Below are 14,965 nucleotides of genomic sequence, written 5' to 3' on the forward strand. Positions count from 1 at the left end.
AATGCACTTTACTTTCTTCACATCCTCAAAGCACTTGCACTATGTCATTTCACCCTCGACTTTTCCCTCCGGTATGTGGCATAAATGATGATAGACCCATTTAATAGGTACTAAGCAGAAACATTAAATGATCCCATGAGTAATAAGTGGCATCCCAAACTGGGCCCAGATAATGACCCCATGTCATAGTCTATGCCCTGACTTCATAGTTTATGCCTGACCGCCTCATAAACCTCCCTGTATTGTACTTTCACAGTTCCATTCTATAGTAATGTTCTATTTTGCCCTACTATCAAGCTACTTAAGCTTTATTGTCCCATCAGACATCATCCTACCTAAACTCATGTAAAGTGACATCTAACTTTGTGAGACTTAATATTTCCTAGTTAGTGTACTTTTTATTTCTTCCAGAAATGAATTGGTATGGTTATCACTCAAGATAACCACAAAGCAGCTCCACCAGAGATCCCCTTAGCAGGGAACCCACACTGAACTGCTTACCCCACTACTATTAAAGTATTGACATGGAAGACCCTTGATGATCTGCCTGTAGCCTTGCCTTAATCTCATTCTGCTACCAGCCTTTGCTTCAGCCACACAATTTACAACCAGTCCCCATAAAAGCCAACTTCAGATCTCATCACATCATCCACTATTCCTGATGGTTGCAATTCATTAGTCACCAAACTGTTCTTTATTTCATTTTTTTAATGTTCACTTTTTTTCAATTTTTTTTAACTATTTATTCAGAGACACAGAGAGAGGCAGAGACACAGGCAGAGGGAGAAGCAGGCTCCATGCAGGGAGCCCGACGTGGGACTCGACCCCGGGGTCCCCGGGATCACGCCCTGGGCTGGAGGCAGCGCTAAACCCGCTGAGCCACCAGGGCTGCCCTTTTTTTCAAGATTTTATTTGAGAGAATGTGCACATGTAAGCCAGGGAGGTGGGGAGCGGGGGGGGGGGGGGGGGGGGGGGGGGAGACAATTTGCAAGCAGACTCCCCGCTGAGTGCAGAGATCAACAGGACATAGGGCTCAGTCTCATGACCCCTGAGCCAAAACCAAGAGTTGGACTCTTTACCAACTGAGCCACCCAGACACCCGAGCCGTTCTTTATTTCTTGACAATCTTTTTCTCTTGGCTCGCTGTCACTCTGCAAAACTACTTACATGTTAATAATTGGCAATTTCAACATACACATGGATCAGTAGTTTTCAAAGTATGGTCCCTGGACCACAGCAGCAGCAACATCACCAGGAAACTTAGAAATGAAAATCCTCAGAATCGGACCTAGATATTCTGAGAGTAGGATCTAGCAATCTGTGGTTTCACTGGTTATTCTGACACATGCTAAAGTTTGAAAACAATTGACAAATAATCCAGCTAACAAGCCTCTTGGTTCCTGTGAAAGTCCATTGATTAGGTCTTTGACCTTCCTTGGGCATTCATTCCCAAGTCATTACCAGTCTTTTCAGTCACTATAGTTTGAATTTCATGCATCCCTCTCTCTGACCACCTATTATCTTGCTAGGCCATTTCCTCTAATACATTAATTTTTGTTAATATTTTATTTATTCATGAGAGACAGAGGGGGGGGGCAGAGACACAGGCAGAGGGAGAAGCAGGCTCCACGCAGGGAGCCCGACGTGGGACTCGATCCCGGGTCCCCAGGATCACACCCTGAGCCGAAGGCAGCGCTAAACCGCCGAGCCATCGGGGCTGCCCTAATACATTAATTTGGAGTCACTGTGACCATCAATAAATGGATGCTACCATCTTGTTCACCATTCTGACGTCCTCTTTTCCTTCCATTGTCAGTCACCACCACTCTTGTGAATATACCCTCAACATCCTTACTTATTTGCCAACAAGCCACATCCTTGGTTAGTCTGTGTGCTCTGCACTTGCACCCGTGTAGTGGAATGTAGCTGGAGAAAAGTAAGTTGGCTAGTCTCACTGCAATAATATAAATTCCTGATTGGAATCTTAACAGGGACACCTGGATGGTTCAGTTGGTTAAGCATCTGCCTTTGGCTCAGGTCATGATCCCAGAGTCCGGGGATCAAGGCCCGCATCACATTGCATCTCATTGCATCGGGTTCCCTGCTCAGCAGGGAGTCTGCTTCTCCTCCTTTTTCCTACCTCTCCCTCTCCCCTTGCTTGTGCTCTCTCCCTCTCTGTCAAATAAATAAAGTAGGGATGCCTGGGTGGCTCAACGGTTGAGCATCTGCCTTCAGCTCAGGGTGTAATCTCGCAGTCCCGGGATCGAGTCTCACTTCCGGCTCCCTGCATGGAGTCTGCTTCTCCCTCTGCCTCTGTCTCTACCTCTTTCTGTGTCTCCCGTGAATAAACAAATAAAATCTTGAATAAATAAATAAAATCTTAAAAAAAAGAAAAACCTTAAGAAAGGGAGTGCCTGGGTGGCTCAGTTGGTTAAGCTTCTGTCCTCGTGCTCTCTCTCTCTCTCAAATAAAATCTTTAAAAGAATCCTTAAGAAAGCATTTAATACTACCTGACAAGCATACTTTATTTCTTTGACCCATGATTATTTCTGTCAACAGATGACCTTTCCTCCTACTTTATTAAGAAAGTTGAAGCAATTGGAGAATTTCCATTGACTCCCACAGCATCATCTACTCACTACTATCTGCACCCATGTATATACTTCCATCTTGCCTACTGAGTTGTTCATGCTCCTTTTTATGTTGTTGTTTGTTGTTGTTGTTTTAAGATTTTACTTTTAAGTAATTGCTATACCTCACATGGGGCTCAAACTCACAACTCCCAAGACGACAAATCATGCTCTGTGACTGAGCCAGCCCGTCACTCCATTTATTCTCCTTTTTTAAACCATTCCCTCCATTCAATGTCTTTGTGCCATAATTTCTTTCCTTTCCTATGTCATTAATTTTCTTCCCTACTGTATTGTACCTATGAGTGTATACACATGGTACTACCTAGTCCATCTGCTACTAAACCAGCTCCCTTTTGCAGCAAAACACCTCAAAAGAAACCAATATTGAGGGATCCCTGGGTGGCTCAGCAGTTTAATGCCTGCCTTCAGCCCACGGAGTGATCCTGCAGTCCTGGGATCAAATCCTACATCGGGCTCCCTGCATGGAGCCTTCTCCCTCTGCCTATGTCTCTTCCTCTCTCTCTCTGTGTCTCTCATGAATAAATAAATAAAATCTTAAAAAAAAAAAAACAATATTGAGGGCACCTGGGTGATGGTCATTTAAGCATCCAACTCTTGGTTTCAGCTCAGGTTATGATCTCAGTGTTGTGGGATCAAGCCCCAAGCTGGGCTCCCCACTCAGTGCAGTCTGCTTAGGGTTCTCTCCCTCCCTCTCTGCCTCTTTCTTCTCTCTCTCCCAAATAAGTAAATAAAATCTTTAAAAATAATAATAAATTTTTTAATGTTTTAAAAGACTCCTCCTCTCCTTCTATCCCTCCCCTCTGCTCCCGTTGTCTCTCTCTCTCTCTCTCTCTGTCACAAATAAATAAATAAAACATTTTTTAAATGCAAGAGTCCATTCTCAATCCTCATATTATTTGAACTTTTCAGCAGTATTTGACTCCCCTGAATATCTCTTCCTGCTTGATGCATTTTATGATACACTTGACTTCCAGAGCTTTCCTGTGGCCTTCCTTCTTCCTTACTTTTTTTTCTTTCTTTTTTTTTTTTTCTTTTCCTGCTTCTTGGATTCCTGTTCTGGTTCCTTCTTTCTCTGTCTTCCTATCTTTAGAATATCAGAGATAAGGCTCAGTCCTTCCTCTATCTGTATTCATTCCATTGGTGATCTCATCCAGTCTTGTGGTTTTAAGTAACATCTATGCACTGATGACTCTGAAATTTATCTCTAGTTCCTACCTCTCCCTTGAACTCCAAACATATATGCAACTGCCCATTTGATACCTCCCCACAACCTTCACTCTAACAGACATCTCAGATTTAACATGTCCAAAATTGAATTCTTGATTTTCTTCCCCACCCCCACCAGAAACCCATTCCACAGTTTTCTCCCTCTCGACTGTTGGCCAACTCCATCCCTCCAAGCTTGCCTGTCTGCAGTCTATTCTTCACACCATCCAGAGCAATCCCATGAAAACATCAGTTGGACCAGGTCAGTCCTCTGCTCACAACTCTTCAGTGGCTCTCACCTTACTCAAATTCAGAGGTAAAATCCTTGCAGTGGACTGCAAGGTCCAATGAGATCTGGCTTTCTATTTTGTGTCTGGCCTCACTGTTCCGCACTCTTCCACTTTCTCCTGCTTCATGGATCGGTCTCCTTGCTCTACTTCAAACCTGCTGGCCTCAGCACCTGCTGGTCCCTAGGTTTGTAATGCTCTTCCCCAACATAGTGCCAGAGCTGGTCCCTCCCCTCATTAGGTGTTTTCACTGTGGGTTTCCCCAACCACACTAATTATAATTCCAAGAAACTTCTCTCCATAGACTTTTTTTCCTGCTTCCCCATCTCCAAATTCCCCAAAATCAACTTCTAATATATATATTTTTTTGAGATTTTATTTACTTATGTGAGAAAGAGAGTTTAAGAGAGAGAGCATGAACAGAGGGAGAAGCAGATACCCCACTGAGCGGGAAGCCTGATATGGGGCTCCATCCAGGGATTCCTGGGGTTCCGGGATCATGACCTGAGCCGAAGGCAGATGCTTAACCGACTGAGCCACCCAGACACTCCAACTTCTAACATTCTGTATGATTTACTAATTTCTTATGTTTATTGCTTAATTATTTTACCTTACTAAAATAAATGCAAGGCCCCCAAAGGCAGAAATGTTTAAAAATCTGTTTTGTTCACTTACATAGTCCAAGTTCCAAGCACATAGAAGTCACTCAATACAGAGGTGATGAATTAACCGCCCTTTAATGGTTCCATACCTTCATAAACAGCTGTTTCCTCTGCCTTCATCCTGGCTCTGTCTACCTGGCACATCCCTGTTTCACTTTGAAAAGTCTCTTCTGATTTTCTCAGACTGTTTCCTTTTGCCCTCCTGTTGGGCCTCTTCTAACACCTCTCATTGTACCCTAATGATACATTTACATTTGTTTATTTCCCTTCCTGAACTGTAAGCTTTTTCAGGAAGGTACTCACCTTTGTAATCCTAGCCTATCACATTATCTATCTGGCTGGTATATAGTAGGTTTTCAAACAATGAAACAGCAAACTGTCCTTACTGTGTTTGGTACTGGGCTGATAAACAGCAGAGTCTGGTGGCAGTTTGCCACAGAGGGAGATGCAGGCCTGGGGGACTCATTTCCTGAAGGCCTGCAGGCTGAGACTGCTCCAGAGCTCATGCCAGCTGAGTCACTCCTGCATCTCAGCCTCTAACTCTGAAACAGAGATTGAGAGCCCTGATTAAAAGCCCTTTCCTGGGCAAGGTGAGAGTGCAGGGCTGCCTTTGCATAAGGCCTAGGAGGGAGCAACGAGCTGGTGGGCAGCAGCAGATCTTTTAGAGGAGACCTAGCTTGAAATCTGAAAATCCCAGAAATCTCTTAGGAACTGACCGTCTTAACTCCCTCTTGGCTTTGCCAAGCCTGCATTTCGGGATTTATATCCTTAGTAGAACTGATAGAAGTACATCATATGCAGGCTTATTTATTTTTTAACATTTTATTTATTTGTTCATGAGAGACACAGAGAGAGAGGTAGAGATATGGGCAGAAGCAGACTCTCCTCAGGGAGCCCGATGGGGTCTTGATCCCTGGATCCTGGAATCGCGCCGTGAGCCGAAGGCAGACGCTCAACCACTGAGCCACCCAGGCACCCCCATATGCAGATTTATAACCCCACACTTTTCCTCATTGGGCTTATACATGCAACCTATGCTATGGATGGAGTTTTTATAAGAATTATATGTTGAATACTTACACAAAGTAAGACAGGTTATCTTCAGGGGCTCCAAGCTTCAATGCATTCCAGTGTTGTCAAATCCAAAAGCAATTAAAACACTGTTGTGCCGTTTTGAATTATAGCCTACTTGTTAAAATAGCTATTGTTGTCCCTAAGGACAGCCTGCATTTTTACCTTGATGTCATCTCATTCTGGGTCTCAAGGGGGTAGGGAACTTAATGGAACAAGTGAATAAATATAGTTCTGAGATAACAGTGAATTCTAAGGTGATGATAGGCAATTAGTTACCAATTTTAGTGACCTTCAGGTGGGTGGAGGAATGGAATGAAAGCCATGTAAGCCCAGGATTGGTTAAGCAAACAAACAATTGATATCAGCCAAATAAATATTAAGTCAGAAGTGGTGTTTTGATCATGACTGCTTTACCTTGGATCTTGTTAGGGTTTTGTCTGCCTTGAATATGCTAGTAGAAGTATGCTTTTTTTTTTTTTTTAAGATTTATTTATTTATTCATGAGAGACACACAGAGAGAGACAGCCAGAGACACGGGCAGAAGGAGAAGCAGGATCCTTGCAGGGAGCCCGATGCGGGACTCAATTCCAGATCCCAGGATCACTCCCTGAGCCAAAGGCAGACACTCAACGTTGAGCCACCCAGGTGCCCCGGAAAGAAGTATGCTTTATTATGTGATATCCGTGTTACTACGACATGGGGGGAAACTATTTCCCACTTCACCCCAAGGCTCCAAATTTTACCCCCCCACTGCACTGAGACTAAATACTGAAGCCAAATGGCCCTTGATTTGGAACCCTTGACTTTGTTTGCTCTACCATCACCATCTGACTCTTCATCCCAGAAGAAAGCTGCCTGTAAAGACTCAATAATAAGCTCACAGAGTTATCAGTGCACAGAACACAAATCAGCGACAAAACCCATCTCTTATCTCTCTTAAGATGGTATCTAGAGCTGCATGTTTTCCTTATTTGTCCATCTCTACTAAAGCAAAGACCTCTTGCAGGTTAACAGAAGCCACCCGTCTTAGATTTGAAACAAAATGTTACTCTCCTCACTTTGCAGGGCAAGATGAGATGAAGTGGAACCATTTGCCTGAGGTGAGTGAGTCAGGAGCAGAGAGGACTGGAATGCAGGACTTGATTCCTGGTTTCCTAACCCTAACCACATCCTCCCTACGCTGGAATATTTAAGTTGCTTATTGCACCGTGAGGGGCAGTGGTGGGGAAGGGGATGGTTTGCTTTTTATGTTTTTATTCAGAAACTTACTGACATCTGAATTGTAACCCACATGTGAGACACTCCAGTTAAACTCTAGCAGGAGTAGATGATAATTCCTAGTGTATAATTTGCATCAGAGCCCCAGACATGACGATATTTCCTGGGTTGTCAGCAATGGAGTTGGCTAAGTGTGAATAGGGCTCAAAATAAAGAGAATAAGACTAAAGAGAGGCTAAAACCTAATCCTAAGCATCTTAAAAGTTAAATTAACCAGTGATCATAATTAATTACGCAGTCTCTATCCATAATGGTTCAAAATAAGTTCTTAGTTTTTAAACTTGAAATCAGAAGCTCACATGACTTCACATATGAAAGACATTAATAAATGTAGCTTTTAGGGGTGCCTGGGTGGCTCCGTCAGTTGAGCTTCCGACTCTTGAAATTGAGACTCGCGTAGGGCTCCGTGCTTAGTGAGGACTCAGCTTGAAATTCCCCCCTCCCCAACTTGCAGGTGTGCAAGTATAGTGCACTCTCTCTTTCAAATAAATCTTTTTTAAAAATTAGGGCACCTGGGTGGCTCAGTAAGTTAAGCATCTGCCTTTGGCTCAGATCATGATCCCAGGGTCCTGGGATCAAGCTCCACATCAGGCTTCTTGCTCAGTTAGGAGCTTGCTTGTCCCTCCAACCTGAGGCCCCTAAATGTATTTTTAATTCAGGCTTACATTTTGCATTAGAGATTATAAGATCTTTACCTTGTGCAATGATGGTTATATTCTCATGGGTTTTGGGGATTTGGGTTTTTTTACTTTAGTTATCTACCAAAAGAGTCTGGGAATAAACAACTAAACACAATGCATGCATTGTAATGAGATTCAAAAACATGTCAAAGCAACCTTACCCAACTGACCTTGAGAAAGATAACCTTTGGGAAATCTTCCAGGCCAGTCATGATTGCTGGAGAGACAATAACCAAATGCTCATTGACTCAAAGGACTTCTTCAACTGACAAGAAAATCAAGTCTGTCACTACTCACACCTTCACTTGTGGAAATTCATCTCAGAATTCAGAAACTGGTAGCATCTAGCTCCTCTGAGAATATTCTTCAATCAACAAGTTGTCCACCTAGCTAAAGGACAGCTTCCTGGAATTAAGACTGCAGAACCTAGGTTATAATTAACTCAGACTTCCTCCTCCTTTTGTACCTTGGCCATGACCTTAATCCTCACCTAGATTTTCCATCCCATCTACAGATAAAAATTTGTTCTAAATTAAATCAACTGAACTCTAGTCTTGTTAGCCTAAGATAAGTTAGCATTGGTGGCTGAAAGGAATCCTAAACCAATTTTAGACCATTTAGACTTTAAGCATGACTCAAAAGAATGCTAGACATCTCAGTGAGGATATATTACTCTTTTTTTCCCCTCTAGTAAAAGAGAAAGAAAAGAAAGAAAAGAAAAGAAAAGAAAAGAAAAGAAAAGAAAAGAAAAGAAAAGAAAAGAAAAGAAAAGAAAAATAAAGAAAGAAGAAAGAAAGAAAGAAAGAAAGAAAGAAAGAAAGAAAGAAAGAAAGAAAGAATAAATCACTTGGTAATGTTAGGTCTAGGGAATTTTTTCAAAGTAACTTGAAGGCAAACAGTGTCTCCAATTCTAGGAACTGCAGCACTGACAATACATAGAATGAAAAGGGGTGATAAAGTGGGAGGGGCTTTGGAATTTTTTTTAAAGATTTTTTTTAATTTATTTATTTATGATAATCACAGAGAGAAAGAGAGAGAGGCAGAGACACAGGCAGAGGGAGAAGCAGGCTCCATGCACCGGGAGCCCGATGTGGGATTCGATCCCGGGTCGCCAGGATCGTGCCCTGGGCCAAAGGCAGGCGCCAAACCACTGCGCCACCCAGGGATCCCGGGGCTTTGGAATTTAGCAGGTTTCACCTGCATGGATTTCAACTCATATTTAAGTAATAATCATCAGGTCCATTGCTACTTATCTACAGAGCAAAGCCCTATCCTACATGATCTCCTTGGTTCTTACAACTTTGCAAGAGATAATGTTTACAGAACAGCGAATAGAATCAAGTGTTTTGCAGGTATGAAAGGTGAGATTCAAAAAACCTGTCACGAAGCTTCACACACACGCAAGCCTTCCAGAAAAGAACTATATCTTAGCTACTACGTCAAGGAGAAAGTAGAAACTGTCCAGCATGGACACCTTCAATTTCTTATTCTTCACCTCAAACTGATCTGCTTCTAACTGTCCACTTCCTTCCTTTCTCTTGTCCTAGAAGGAAACATTTAGGACATTCTTTCTATCTTTTTTTTTTTTAAGATTTTATTTATTTATTCATGAGCAAGAGGGGGGGGGCAGGGACACAGGCAGAGGGAGAAGCAGGCTCCATGCAGGGAGCCCGACATGGGACTCAATCCGGGGTCTCCAGGATCACACCCTGGGCTGGAGGTGGCGCTAAACCGCTGAGCCACCAGGGCTGCCCACCGACTATCTTTTTATATTTGCTCTTGATTCTCTTTCTTTCTACTCCTCAGAGATCTCTCCCCATCCATTCCCCATTTTTTAAAAAAGATTTTATTTATTCATAAGAGACACCCTCCCAGATCCCAGGATCAGGCTTGAGCCAAAGGCAGATGCTCAACCACTGAGCCACCCAGGCGTCCCAAGAAGGACGTTTTATTTTTTTTTAAGATTTTATTTATTTATTCATAGAGACACAGAGAGAGAGAGAGAGGCAGAGGCCCAGGCAGAGGGAGAAGCAGGCTCCATGCAGGGAGCCGGACGTGGGACTCGATCCCAGGTCTCCAGGATCATACCCCAGGCTGCAGGTGGGACTAAACCGCTGTGCCACTGAGGCTGCCCAAGAAGGAGGTTTTAAACAGGGAATAACAGGGACATCTGAGTGGCTCAGCGGTTTAGTGCCTGCCTTTGGCCCAGGGCGTGGTCTTGGAGTCCGGGGATCAGGGATCGAATAGCACATCGGGCTCCTTGCATGGAGCTTGCTTCTCCCTCTGCCTGTGTCTCTGCCTCTCTCTCTGTGTGTCTCTCATGAATGAATGAATGAATGAATGAATGAATCCAGGGAATAACATACACCAAAATACGGCTATACAAAAAAAATTCAAGCTCAGTAAGGCAAGGACACAAGGAATCGGAGGTGTGTTTGGAGGTAAGACATGAGAGAAATTTGGACCAAATAATGAAGGATCTTGAAGATGATAGGGAATTATTAAAATATTTTAAGTATTTGTTAAAATATGTTTTAATTTTCAGGTTAGGAAGTTCAGCCTTTGTAGCACAGGATGATTAGATTGGGAACTATTGCAGGAATCCTGAAGAAAAATGAGCAATTGTTAATGCATGGTGGTGCCATTAGAAGAGGTGATACAGGGGTACTTGGGTGGCTCAGTGGTTGAGTGTCTGCCTTCAGCTCAGGGTGTCTGCCTTCCCAGGACCCTGGGATCAAGTCACACATCGGACTCCCCACAGGAAGCCTGCTTCTCCCTCTGCCTATGTGTCTGCCTCTCTCTCTGCGTGTCTTTCAGGCATAAATAAATAAAATCTTGAAAAAAAAAGAAAGGGTGATACAGAGAGAAGCAGACTTCAATGTAAAGAGGAATTCAGTTTAAGGACACAGTAGTGAAAATGTATCTAAAATTAAAAAATTAAACTAACATTACACTGTATGTTAAGTGGAATTTAAATAAAAACTTAAAAATAAATAAATAAATAAAAACTAAAAGTGAGTAGTGCTGGAGATGTAAATTTGGAAGTCACAGACATGTCTGGGTGTCTGGGGACTTGAGTATGAGCTGAGGTTGCTTGGGAAGAGTGGGTGAGCTCCATGGGGAAAAGCAAGCATTTTTCCATTGTTTATTACTATTTCCCAAGCACCCAGAACTGTACCTGGAATTTATTTTTTTTAATTATAAAGATTTTATTTATTTATTAATGACAGACACACAGAGAGAAACAGAGAATGGCAGAGACACAGGCAGAGGGAAAAGCAGGCTCCATGCGGGGAGCCTGGTGTGGGATTTGAACCCGGGTCTCCAGGATCATGCCCTGGGCCAAAGGCAGTGCCAAACCGCTGAGCCACCCAGGCTGCCCTGTACCTGGAATTTAATAAGCAAGCAATAATTTGTTTGTTTTTAAGTATAGTTGACACACAATGTGACATAGTTTCAGGTGGATTCAGTAAGTATTTAAATAAATGAATGAAATACTGAAAAGAAAAGAAGGCTAAGAACATAACTGAGAGGGCCGCCTGGGTGGCTCAGTTGGTTAAGTGTCTGCCCTTGGCTCAGGTCATGATCCCTGAGTCCCAGGATTGAGTCCTGTATAGGGCTCCCTGTTCAGTGGGGAGCTTGCTTCTCCCTCTGCCCCTCCCCCATTTGTGCTTGCTCACTTGCTCTTTCTGTCAAATAAAAAAATTAAAATAAAAACTTAAAAAAAAGAAAACAAGATAACTCTGAGAAACACCCACACTGAAGATGGATATGTGAAAAGAAGCCAGTGCAGGGGTTTGAGATAGAAAGTCTAGAGAAGTGGGGGGAAGGCAGGAAGGAAGGAGTGGGGGGTCAGGTACCAAGGCGGGAGAACTTCCAGAAGTTCAACAATACTGCAAAAAGACCAAGAACTACATAACAAAAAGATCTCCATTTGTTTTAGCAAACTGAAAGTCACTGGGGTTGTTTGTGTCAGCAGTTTCAATGAGGGTGGAAGGCAGATGACAGTGGTTTGAAGCACCTAGGGAAGATGGTACAGAACTGGAGGCTGTGAGTATAGATATTCTTTTCAGAATCTTGGCTGCGCTGTCATTAAATAATTTTTCTCATTTATTTTTTTTTCTCATTTATTTTTTTTAAGATTTTATTTATTATGAGAAACACAGAGACAGAGGTAGAGACATAGGCAGAGGGAGAGGCAGGCTCCCTGAGGGGAGCCTGATGCAGGACTCAATCCCAGGACCACGGGATCACGCCCTGAGCCAAAGACAGATGCTCAACCACTGAGCCACCCACGCGTCCCTCATTTATTTATTTTCTGACATAGACAGCCCTTGTAATCCGTCACTCTATAATGAATGTGTATGTGTGTATGTGTGTGTATCTCCATATATATATATATATACATATATATATATATATATATATCCATCCAATTCACTTATTCATTTACTTATCCATCCATCCTCACTTCCTCTTTCTCTCAAGCCCTACACTATTTTTATTTATATTTATTTATTTTTTAATATTTTATTTATTTATTCATGAGAGACACAGATAGAGAGAAAGAGGCAGAGACACAGACAGAGGAGAAACAGGCTCCATGCCGGAAGCCCGACGTGGGACTCGATTCCGGGTCTCCAGGATCATGCCCTGAGCTGAAGGCAGACACCAAACTGCTGAGCCACCCAGGGATCCCCCCTACACTATTTTTTAGAATATTTTATTTATTTTTTCATGAGAGACACACAGAGAGGCAGAGACACAGGCAGAGGGAGAAGCAGGCTCTATGCAGGGAGCCTGATGTGGGACTCGATCCCAGGACTCCAGGATCACACCCTGAGCCAAAGGCAGATGCTCAACCACTGAGCCACCCAGGGGTCCCTCAAGCCCTACACTTAATACATCAGCAAATTCTCACTCGATCTCCATAATATATCCTGAATCTGACCATTTCTCATCATGCCCACACTACCAATCAAGGCCAAGATCCTATCATCTTGTCACCTGGGCCACTGAAATAACTTCCAACAGATTTCCCTGCTTCAACCCTTGCTTCCCTCTTGTCTATTCTTTTTTTTTTTTTTTTTTTTTTTTTAAGATTTTCTTTGTAAGTAACTTCAACACCCAATATCGGGTTTGAACTCACAACCCCAACAAGAGTCACATGCCCCATGGACTGAGCCAGCCAGGTGCCCCTCCCTCTTGTGTATTCTTCTACCACAGTCAGAGCCATTCTTCCAAATTCTGAGTCATATTTTGTCAATCTTCTCTTTAGAAACCCCTCCAATGATCCGTCATCTCATTTCAAGTCCCTGTATAATCTGAAAATCCCCCCCTTTCCTTTGCTCCCCTCATGTCCAACTCCCATACCCTTCAGCCACCTTTATATCAGCCACACTGGCCCCCTCATTGCTCCCTGAACACTCCCCACCACAGGCTGTTAACACTTGAGATTGGTATCTAACCACTCTTTCCTCAGACATCATCAGTTCTTCAGCACTCTGTTCAAATATCCAAAGGTCTTGGGGCCCTTGGGTGGCTCAGTGGTTGAACATCTCCCTTTGGCTCAGGTCTTGATCCCGGGGTCCTGGGATCAAGTCCCACATTAGGCTCCCAGCTCAACGGGGAGCCTGCTTCTCCTTCTGCCTATGTCTCTGCCTCTCTCTGTGTCTCTCATGAATAAATAAATAAAATCTTTAAAAAATATATCCAAAGGGCTTCCCTGGCCATCTTTATAAATGATCACACCTCGGTCTCTCCCAGCTCTATCTTCTCTTTGTCCTGCTCAATGGCACTTGTCACCAACAGACCTATTCTAGTAATTTATTTATTGTCTGTTTCCCTTCACTAGGCTGTGAACACCTACAAAGTATGCCTTTTGAGAGCACCTCCTCTGGAAAAGCGGAAAGATAACCAAGAAAATTATCCCTGCCCTTGAGGAACCCACACTTCAGTGAGTCATATCACCTAACAAGTAATTAGAATGGAAATGCTCAAAGCAGTTGGATCCAAGAGTCTGAGGCCCCGGGGAACAGTGCGGTTTGGGGCAGTCTTCAGCCTGGTTAGTAGTTAAAACCATGAGTTCACTCAAAGAGAATGTAAGAAATGAAAAATGCTCAGGAGACACCGGTGTTTAAGGGGTGAAGGTCAGAGAAATGAGGCCAAGAAGGAACAGTAATAATCAACGACGTGCGGAAGAGCTGGAAGAGTGAGCCACTGACGTCATCGCTACTAGAGCCTGTATGGAATACTACTAATAGTCAAGCAAGGATCATTCCTCATAAGTCGCTAGTGTCACCTACTGTTCTGAGCCTGTTTCATATATTCATACATTAAACCCGGGGAGTGAGGCACCGTATGGCCCTACCTTACACAGAAAACTCTGTGAAATTCACCTACCCAAGTGCACACATCTACTAAAAAATAAAGATTAGAACCCAAGCAGCCCCCCTTTTTAAAAGATTTTATTTAAAAAAATTAAAAATAAAAAATAAAAGATTTTCTTTATTTATTCATGAGACACACACACACACACACAGAGGCAGAGACACAGACAGAGGGATAAGCAGGCTCCCTGTAGGAAGCTTCATGCGGGACTTGATCCCAGGACCCTGGGATCATGACCTGAGCCAAAGGCAGATGCTCAACCACTGAGTCACCCAAGTCTCAAGCAGCCCTCTTAACCACTATGTTGTTATCCATCATTCTATACTATGCTACCTCTCTATTTTTTCCGTGTTTTATTGAGTACCTACTAAGGGTCAGGATGTAGAGTAGTAAGGTGGATAACGTCCCTCTCTTCCTGGAGCTCATATCCTTGAGGGGGAGACTGACCCTGAACAAATCAGCTGATGCATGATAGACAATGCACCTTGGGGTGCCTACCTGGCTCAGTCGGTGGAGCACATGACTCTCAATCTCAGAGTCATGAGTTCAAGGCCCAAGTTGGGCATGGCGCCTACTTAAAAACAAACAAACAAACAAAAAAACAGGGGCGCCTGGGTAGCTTAATGGTTGAGCATCTATCTGCCTTTGGCTCAGGGTGTGATCCCAGGGTCTTGGGACCGATCCTCTCATCAGGCTCCCTACAGGGAGCCTGCTTCTCTATCTGCCTATGTCTC

At 43.3% G+C, this 14,965-nt stretch overlaps 1 long non-coding RNA gene across 2 annotated transcripts; it reads left to right on the forward strand.

The window, feature by feature from the left end:
- Positions 1-3,773: 3,773 nt before the first annotated feature.
- Positions 3,774-14,387, forward strand: LOC129497004 (uncharacterized). Of its 2 annotated transcripts, none has more exons than XR_008661861.1 (3): positions 3,774-4,122; positions 6,949-6,983; positions 13,696-14,387. It is a non-coding gene; the product is annotated as an uncharacterized LOC129497004 (long non-coding RNA). The 2 variants fall into 2 exon arrangements; XR_008661860.1 differs by lacking the exon at positions 3,774-4,122 and adding an exon at positions 6,041-6,543 and having other exon boundaries at positions 13,696-14,386.
- Positions 14,388-14,965: the final 578 nt, after the last annotated feature.

This window comes from Nyctereutes procyonoides, unplaced genomic scaffold (assembly GCF_905146905.1).
Source record: "Nyctereutes procyonoides isolate TBG_1078 unplaced genomic scaffold, NYPRO_anot_genome, whole genome shotgun sequence".
Taxonomy (NCBI): domain Eukaryota; kingdom Metazoa; phylum Chordata; class Mammalia; order Carnivora; family Canidae; genus Nyctereutes; species Nyctereutes procyonoides.